We start from the raw sequence: 10,314 nt of genomic DNA on the forward strand, positions 1-10,314 counted from the left end.
CTTAAAACTCCCACCAGGCGCGTGTGCGTGCTTGCCCAAGATCCCGAGAGGAGAATGGAGGAGAAGGGATTGTGGTGTGACCATCCACCCTGGGGTGGTGATTTCTCGCTTTCTGTCTCTATGTCTCTGTCTGTCTGGCGAGTGCACGCGCCCTATAGCGAAAACTTCTCAAAAAAAAAAAAAAGAGTGAGCATGCAGTAATGGCTTCATCCTTCTAAAACACATGCCATTGTAATCACTCTTTTTACTTTATACATAACTGGTGTACTTTTTCTGGCATTTTCCCTAATTTCCTTAATGTTTATTTCTTTCTTTCATTCAACTAAGCTAAGAGAGAGAGAAGTGCAAGGGAGAGAGAAAAATAATCACCCCCAACATAATTTTACTCCATAATCCCTCACCAGCCTCCCCAGCCAACCAGGATCATGGACATGTGTGCTTAACATACAGAGGTCAACCAGAGACCCAAACCCATGATCTTCCATATGGATCCAGCTTTGCCTAACCAGCCCATTACCATTGCTCCACTACACCACCAAGCTGGCTCTTGCCTATTTCTTTTCTATTCTCTTTTTCTTTTCTTTTCTTTTCTTTTCTTTTCTTTTCTTTTCTTTTCTTTTCTTTTCTTTCCTTTTCTCTTTTCTTTTCTCTTTCTTTCTTTCTTTCTTTCTTTCTTTCTTTCTTTCTTTCTTTCTTTCTTTCTTTCTTTCTTTCTTTCTTTCTTTCTTTCTTCTTTCTTTCTTTCCTTTTATTTATTTATTTTTTAAGGTTCCCTGCCATAGGGTCCATGCATTCCCCAGAAAGAGACAGTAAGAAGAAATCACCTCCCAGGGGAATGGCCACACTGTAATGCCTTCTCCTCCATTCTCCTGTTAGGACTTTAGGCGCACACGCACACATGCCCAGCATGATTCTCAAGCTGCCAGGTTCACTACTTGAACTGCAGTTCACCATATGAGAGTCCAGCACCTTTAACAACCATGCCACCTGCTTGCCCCTCTTGCCTAATCTTTTTAACATTCACAAGTTTTAAGGCAAAGTTGGGGATCAGCAGTTAGTGTAATGGCTATGTCGCTGGACTTCCACGTAGTAGACCGCGGTTCGAGTCCTGGACCCAGTGGCTTAAACTCACGCCGGGCGCATGTGCGTGCATGCCCAAGATCCCGAGAGGAGAATGGAGGAGAAGGGATTGTGGTGTGGCCATCCCCCCTGGGGGGTGATTTCTCACTTTCTGTCTCTCTGTCTCTGTCTGTCTTGCGAGCACACGTGCCCTATAGCAAAAACCTCTCCAAAAAAAAAAAATTTTTTTTAAGACAGAGTTGAACATATGGTACAAACAAAAGAAACATTTCTTTAACCCAAGGAATTTAAGACAAGTAGGTTTTTATTATTCTGGTATAGGAATATGAAATTATTAGATTTGTCTTTATGTGATTATTCTTTCCTAATTTTAGTAAAATTTTTTAATTTGAGGGAAATTCCTCTCTTTGGAAATGAGACATAATAAGAAGGAAACGTAAACAAATGAGCAGCTCCTTCTCTAGAATGTTATGTTAGTTGCCTCTCTTTTCTCTTGATGTTTCTCCTATGCATTGTTATATATTTCTTCCATTGTACTTTTTATAAAGAAAACAGTGATTATCAAAGATAAGTAGCCAAGATCAAGGCAGGGCTTCACCTTGTCTATGAAGTCCTACTGAACTTGTTTATGTTAATATTCTTAAAGGGAGGACACAAGCCTATTCTAGCTTTGTGGGCATCTGACGCCTATTTGGGATACAATCCATATTTGACTGTATCAATTAATGATCAAACAAGAGTGGGTGGAGAAAGTAAATGTTTCTGTGAAACTCTCTCAGGAGATTTATAGAACATTTCGGAATGGACTCATTCTGTTTCCAATTGAAATTTTACTTTCAAATAAAAAAAAAATTGATCCAAATGAGATTTTGGGGATTTCACATGATGAACTCTGTACATTATCTTGTGGTAATTATACAGAAATCTCTATTTATGTAAACATAGTAAATGCATCATAACACCAGAATAAATGTACAAATACTGCATGTCAAATTAGGTTATAATCACTGTCAAGGGACGTGATTTCCTAGCTAAACAGATTCGTTTACATTTTGCAAGATAAAAAATAAGTGGAAATAACTATATAAAATCAGGCTTACAGCTGGACAGATCTTCTTGGCAATGGTCCAGACACTGAGCCAGGGAAAGCCCCTCCAGCTGAGGAATGTTTAGGACGACTTTGCAGACTGGGTCTGGAGAGGGGCCCTTTTGGCTGCTGCCTGGGCAGTGCCCTGCTGTCCCTGGCTACCTGTGGGGAGATAAGCTGCATTAACATTTTAAGATGAGACTCTTGCTGTGAGGGGAGAGGGCCTTGAGGAGAGTGGAATGGAAACTTACTCAGTAGGGGAGGGGGGAAAAAGACAGTTCAGTGTTTAACCATTAGGTAAAAAGAATAATAGAAAAAGTCAGAGATTCTCTAACTAAAAAGCAAGTAGTTCAAGCTTTCCTTGGGATCATTAAATTTTAGAATCAGGGTTTGATTACCATGGATCATCCAGTCCTTCCCCTTAGTATTGATCAGAAAATTCTGGTTACAGAGTAAGAAACTGTAGTTACACTGAGTTCCAGACTCTGCTTCTAAAATCTGGTACTTATTGGAGATAATTTGAGCTCATCCTTTCAATAAAGATAATGACTTAAACACTACTCATACTATATCTCCCTGACATAGACAACACTTTCTGCAACATTCCTTTATTTGGATGGCAAAAGAGTGTAATTGTAATGATTATATGGTGTTATATGGTACAGTGGCAGTCTCTGTAGCCAATCATGCAGAAGAGTCCATCCTTCACTTAGCGTCAATCGGCTGGGTCCATCTTTCTTGTGTCCCCCTCCTGCTCATTGGCTACTCATTTTTGTTGACTCCAAGAAGTTAGAAAAACTGATTTTTTTCCCGTAAAGTTTATTTATTTCTTTCATGAGCATGAAAGACAGAGAGAGAGGGGAAGGCAAGTGCCTTCAATAGGGTATCATGCCATGACCCCTCTGCAAGCCTTCCCAGCCTGCAAAGACCATGGGCGCAATGCCTGGTGTGTACTGCTTGACTAGGGAATGGAACCCACACTCTTCCATATGGTCCACTTCACTTGAGCTGCATGTTACTGCTATGCCACTGAGCCAGCCCTGATTTTTTTTAACCCACAGATTCTGGCTTGGTGATAATTCCACATTTCTGCTTTTGAGTAAAGTGTGTGTGTCTGTGTGTGTGCCTGCATGTGTGTGCATATGTATGTGTGTGCACATGTTTTAGTGAAATTGATCATTTCTATTCAAAATAAATTTGGTAAGCACTTACTCTGCTGTACTGTGCATACATTCATTTCTTTCCACATTATATTGGCTGAATTGTTCTTGGCAGGGATTTTCAAACTATAGGGGATGAACCAAATCAAGTTTACTGCTGGTTTTGTAAATAAAGTTTTATTGAAACACAGTCACACTCAGTTTGCATATTGTCTATGGTGGTTTTTGCTCCATAGTAGCCGAGTTGAATAGATGTGTGATGAAGACTATATGGCCCACAAATACAAAAGTATTTCCTTTTTTGTCTATAGTGGAACATTTTGCCAACTGTGGTCATAAATATGAGCACTTCATCATCCAGCTGGGTTGATAAGAGAGCTCAGTAAAACAGATAATACCGAACTGTAGATGCCCTGCCCTCTACTCACACTCAAGTGTCTATGGCCAATAAATGACCTTGTCCTGAACAATGAATAAATGACCATGCCCGGAACAATGAAGAGAAAACTACTGAAATGCTAGTTCTCTGAGAAATAGAAGGATTTTCCCAAATTTGTTTCAATTATTTTCAAGCCATGTTCCTAGAGCCATCCTTAATCTGTACTAATACACAAACTTGTAGCTTTTGCATTACAAATTTATTGTTATTTCTTTTACCTCCTTTTTCAGGAAAAAGGTAATTAGGCTATAAAAAGGGGTCTGACAACTAATTTCAGTCAAGACAAAATTAATATGAAGCCAGCAGTTAATTTTAGCTATATGAAATTAAAGTAGATATATTTTAATGACATTCTACAAAATCCAAGTCTAATTTTTCCTTTTGTTTTCCCCTCCCTCCCTCTTTTCTTGTGTGAACTACTATTCTGGGGAGTAGTGATAGGTGCTCATTTAGGTAAGCCCCACTGGTTGCACTGGCTAAACTCACTGCTCCTTCCTGGCCCCACTGTTGATCTTCGGGTACAGAGCTGCTGCTTCTCTTTCTGTCTCAGGAGTTTCTCTACACTGAAAGGACAAGGCCACTGGAGTAAAAGGTCAAATGTTCATTGACATTAATAAGAGCCAGTTTCCTAAATCTATACTGGGTTTTCGGGAATTTCAAGCTTAGTAGCATTATGTGTGGGGGTGTTTGTGTGCTGTGTGTTTCCAGGGGGTGATTCCAACATCTCTAGGTTCTGTTACTCCAGGAACACATTAAATATGCATCTCAATGTCAGTAACACCTTAAAATGTTATCTCCAAAATTATCACCTGCCTTCTGCAAACCATAACCCTAAAGATATTGATTGGTTAAAAGGCAGAATATGAAGGAATGAGTCAGTGTCTCCCTGGATTATCCTAATCAAATAAGGATAGTATTAACCCAGATACTCACTGATCTGCTATTATTTGGTTTGAAATGTAGGCATCTCAACTAAAGTTATGTGTTTCATTCTTTTGAATATTTCTCTTAGACATTTAAATATGTTACCACTAAGCCAGAACCAAGAAAAGCATAAAAAGCATTTTAGGGAATAAATTCAGCAAGTTTCCATTTGTACCAGACAGTAAAATGTTGACATGCATTATGAGGCATGTGTATTTTTCAGCCTGTCAGGTCTCAGTCACATGCTCAGGTGTAATATTTAGGCTACCAGGGTTATGTAGAAAGGTCTCAGACCTTTTGGACAGCAGTACCCCCTCGTGAATAGACAGTTTTCTAGTCATTTGGCATCGTTATTTAGGCAAGTTCGGTGAAAAGCTTATTTCATTAATTATGCTACAAATGTAACTTCAATGAAGGGTAGCCAGCTAAATACAAGATGAAAGGACTGGTAAGGATCCTCTCCATTGAAGTGTTGAGCTTTACGCAATTTTATTTAGAGGCATTTCCATTAGTAAGGAGGCTATGAGTTGATCGACTGTGTCTTAGAATTAACTACAGTGGTGAAAGCACAAATTACAAACCAGCATGAAGTCACAAAGGGAAAGGAAAAAAGAGAAGTTAAAGTCGGAGACTCACATGTACCATTCATTTTCCTTTGCACAAGTAACGTATTGGATTGGCCTCTGGAATGCCACATTAGCAGGATCAGCCTAACTGTTGTTAGGCAGCAGGTCCTAATGAGAAGAGCTACACATGCTGGTCTTTCTGTTTAAATTTGCTTCTGTTTTCAGAGGAGTCTAGTTTGTTGTTGGAGGCAAATGAAGTTTTCTTTGCTCATTGTACTAGAATAAAATACGGTTGGGAAGAAAAAGGAAAATCTAGATTGAAAAGGGTCTTGATTACAAATTGTTTGCATGGACCTTTGAGGAAGATTCCAGTGCAAAGTTGTGTGTAGTCAGGGGATGGTAATTGGGGCTCGCTTCATGCCATCTTCATGTTTGAAGCTTTCTCTGGGCACTACTCATTCCTCCTAGGGAGAATCAGTCACAGGCATTGCAGAAATCTGGCTCAAACCAAGATTAAGCTTTAATTCACACCAGAGAACAATCATTTTCTTGATTTCTTGACTAATTTGTCCCAAGATTTAGGACTCAGAATAATATTTAAGTTTTCCACCAGTGACTAGGATGGGATTTCCTCATGAAAATACTAATCACAATCTAATGAATAACTATGTATTTTGTTATGCGCAATTTGTGTCTCCTATGGGGATATCAAGAAATATTTGTTGACTAACTCAACAATTGCTGAATAAAGCTTGAAGCTTTTATTTACATATTCCTTTTTGTTTACCAAGTACATAACCAAAAGTCCATTTGCTATTAGATAAGCCCAGAGCAAATCAAACTTTTATCTTTATCTTAGACAGAATGAAACAGATTCCATGGCCAAGAGCAGGCACAGGTTAGGTGACTGGTAGTCAATTGCTGATTCTTGACTAGAACTCATTACCCTGCATTTGCAAGCATGATGTTCAACTTCCCCTGTCAGGCTATGAAATCTTTAAAGCCTTTATGGAAAACTTACTTCCTATTGACTTTCTTTACTTTTATTGAGCCCAAATCAGAGTCAAGTCAGTTGAGATCCTCCAAGCAGTTCTGGATCCTGGGAGCAGTGGAGAGTTAGAGTTGGCTCTGTAAGGGCTTGGTACAAAAAAACCAATTCAGCTTATCTCTTTCCACTTTCATGTTGAGTGATACAATGCTGGGAGCTTAAAATTGTCCATAGCCGGCATGTTTATACCTTGGAAATTGACAAAGATTACATACAAATTTGAAATTCCCTTTCCTTCTCATCCTCCCCCCCCCTTCTCTTGTTCTGCACTAAGATTGGTTGTTGACCATTGACCAGCATGCTGAAGATTAGAAATTTGACCACCTAGGTAAAAAACCTGCAACTGGATATCTCGATCCTTAGAATATTTCATAATATGCTTGATTTGTAAGCCATGACACCAGGTTTCTTTGTGAAACTTTCTGAATGTAAGAGGATCTTCAAAAAGGTAATGAGAAATACCCATTATGAAAAAACTGCATGGATTTAAATTTCTTGGGCACCAAAATAAACTCATACGTTCATTGCATTTTTTTCCATAGACATTTTGAAGTCACATCATATATCCCGTTTTGAAAAGTATGTAGGAGAACATCAAAGTATCTTCTCCAGAAGGAAGGGTAAGATCTAGGAATAAAATGAGATACTTTGTTTGATGCTATGGGTGTTTGTGAACATGTGAGTGTGTTTTAAATTATACATAATTTTAAACAACTGTGTAAAAGAGTTTTAAAAGTTTAATGGTGCTGAACCAACCACAGGAATTAAAAATTGAAAAGAAAATACAAAACTATACCTTCTTATTCTGCTTTAAAAAATAAGTTTCCTTCTCATTTGCAATTAAGATGCTGAGAATTTGCATAAAATGTGTAAAATTAGAGATAATTGAATTACAGTAGCTATAAAAGTGGCTTTTCCATTTAAAAAATAAATCAGATGTCCACTAAAAGGGTATAAGAACTATTCCCCCCTCTCTTTCCTCTTCCATTTGGGTCTCTGGTATTTTTCACACTTTTATAGCTGATTTTTATTGCCAAACAATCCATGGAGTTTGTGGCAGCTCCGAGACAGCCGCTGGCCCAGGCAGGCCTGTTAACTCTGGCATGTTAAGGACTCTTAAGAAGATTTCAAATCCTGCTTCAGCACCCAGGTCAGTAGATCAAATCCAGGGAGACCTTTGGGAGAGCATGAGGAAAGTGAGAGAAAAAGGATATAAGGGGGAAAAGGACAAGAAAGCCAAAGCAGAAATGCCTTTATACTAAACATCAATAGCTGTTTTTGTTTCCTTGTACTAAGGTTTCTCTTGGGAGCCTCAAGTTTAAAGGAGGCCAATCTGGAAAAGAGTACAATAGCCACAAATAAGAGCCCTAGACTGATGTTTGTGTTTTGATTGAAGAAGACTTTCTTTCCAAGATGAGGTATGGTCTCCATTCTGAAGGTCTTCTCAGTCCAGTCCTAGGCAACTTTATTGCCACCTGTCATAGGCCGGTTCCTAACTGCCCACTGCGGAGACAGGCTTTAATCCTTCAAAGCTCTGGCATGTGATGATACGTGCTATTAACTTTGATGTTCTACTGAGATGTTGATACTGTTAAGAAGACTTTCTTTCCAAGATGAGGTATGGTCTCCATTCTGAAGGTCTTCTCAGTCCAGTCCTAGGCAACTTTATTGCCACCTGTCATAGGCCGGTTCCTAACTGCCCACTGCGGAGACAGGCTTTAATCCTTCAAAGCTCTGGCATGTGATGATACGTGCTATTAACTTTGATGTTCTACTGAGATGTTGATACTGTTGAATATCAGTCTTTGATGTTCTACCAAGATGTTGATACTGTTGAATATCAGTAGACACTCTCTTCGTTTTGTCTCATCTTTCTTCTTCCATGAAAGTGTAAGTACTTCAAGGACAGAGATTATGCTTACAAGCAGAATGGTGGTGGTGGTAGAGGGGATGCAGGCAGATTTTATGGTGTTAAAATGTGATATCACAAGTGCCAACATGGGGAAAAATGTCAAATTCTCAGAAATGTGACAAAGCACTCAAAGCTATATGAATGGAAAAATGCTAGCTATAGTTCTATTCCTTATGATACAGTGCAAAAATCCTAGTTTTTTTTTAAAATCATAAATAATAATAACAAAGATAAGTGGTCTCTGATAGTAGAGAAAGATCTTCCATTCTAACCTCTTTTATCTGTGACCCTCAAACATCTGCTCATGCTTTGTCTATTTGTTATGCCACTGATCCCAGAGCATCTTAAGATATACATTAAAAAAATATTTATTGATTTGATTTGACATCCCTTATTCTCAAGAATCTAGAGCCTTTATGGCTGACTTTGTCTTGAGGGGTCTTTCCCGGTATAGTTCCTTACTGATAACATACTACTCGATTTCTATAAAATAGTATTTTTTAAAAATCTCACAGCACCTTAGCTTTCTACTCTCTCTTTGGAAGTTATTAACTGGTTTGATAATAGGAAATAGGGTCCTTGAATTAGTATGTGACCTCTGCTTAGTAGCTTATTTGCTTTCCCTTTGTGGTATCCTGGAAATAATATGACAACCCCTATAGGCAATTCTCCTGGCATCTGAGACACCACCGAAGGCCAGTGGGAGTTAATGGTAGCAGGATGCAAATACTCAGAGTCCCTGCAAACCGCACTGGCCAGAGAGCTGTGTTCTCCATTAGGCGAACCTGGATGAGTTCCTCGTTACTGATGCCATGCCATGCCCATGTTCCACAGAGAATCAGCATAAAGTATTCCTACATATTCTATTTTCTTTATTCTATGTGACTGAACTTACTCATATTTAATGATATGTAGAAAATCTACACACTCTGTGAGGGAATTCAAAAAGTTTGTGGGAAAATGAAATTCAAGTTTGATTTATTTTGGTACAAAGTTTGAAATCCATGCATTGCTTTTTCCTAACAAACATTTTCGATGAACTATTTGAAGACCCTTCCTCCCATGTAATGTATGTGATATATAGTGAATTTTTAATATATCCTAACCAAAAGTTCTTAGTGTACCAGGGTGAGGAAGGTCTGCAAGTGTTTTATGGAGATGTATCTTGAAGAATGAGGCATGTAGGCCCAAACTTGGAGATGAAAGCAACCATTTCTGTGAGGTGGTTGAAGTCAAATGGGTGACCTAAGTTCAGTTCCCAGCCCAACTAAAAAAGGTCAGGAGCAATGATACAATTCTACACAAGTCAAATGTCATCATAGCTAACTGGGATACTGGATCAGGAAGGATCATGAGGTAGTGAGACATCAAACACCTCTTTCTATCTCTATGTCCCCTCATCTAAAAAAAAAGAAAAAAAATGAGAGGCACAGAGAAGAGCACCTCAGTGAGAGAGTATAAGAACACTGTTAATGACACCTAGGCAAGGAAACTGGCGCATATGCAAGACAGAGCTGGAATGTATACTGCCACCCTCCTCTATTTGTGTATGTTGAGGCCACATTTGACCTCAGAATCTTGCTCAACCCAGCGTTCCAGAAGCTGTTAATTGGGGTTGACTACAGTAGCAATGTCACTTTGAATATTTATTATAGAAAAGTATAGTGAATGATGCTGGAAATGGAATGTGAAAGTTTCTGGATTATTTCTCTTAGTTGGTGAGTAGACTGTCTTCCAAACCTTGAGAAAGGCATAGGCTTAATAGATACTTAATTTAGTAGTTTTCTTCCTTATACTCTACCACAAACTTTCAGTCTATTTACGTGGGTATGCAAAAATACAAAACTAGCTTTCATTGAAAGTTGGCAGAAGGAAAAGAAACATAAAAGGAAAATAAAGATAATAAGTAGGAGTGGGGCTGTCAGGTGGGATGGTGGTTAAGGTGCTAAACTCCCACGTGGCCAAACATGGTTCAAGTCCCAGATGTGGCAGCTTGCTTTCTCACTTTCCCTATCTCTGTGTCCTTCTCTGGTCAAATTTTAAAAAATGATAATAGTGGGGCTGGCATGTGGGATGGTGGTTAAGGCGCTGGACCACA

The sequence above is a fragment of the Tupaia chinensis genome, unplaced genomic scaffold (assembly GCF_000334495.1).
Source record: "Tupaia chinensis unplaced genomic scaffold, TupChi_1.0 Scaffold000622_1, whole genome shotgun sequence".
NCBI lineage: Eukaryota > Metazoa > Chordata > Mammalia > Scandentia > Tupaiidae > Tupaia > Tupaia belangeri.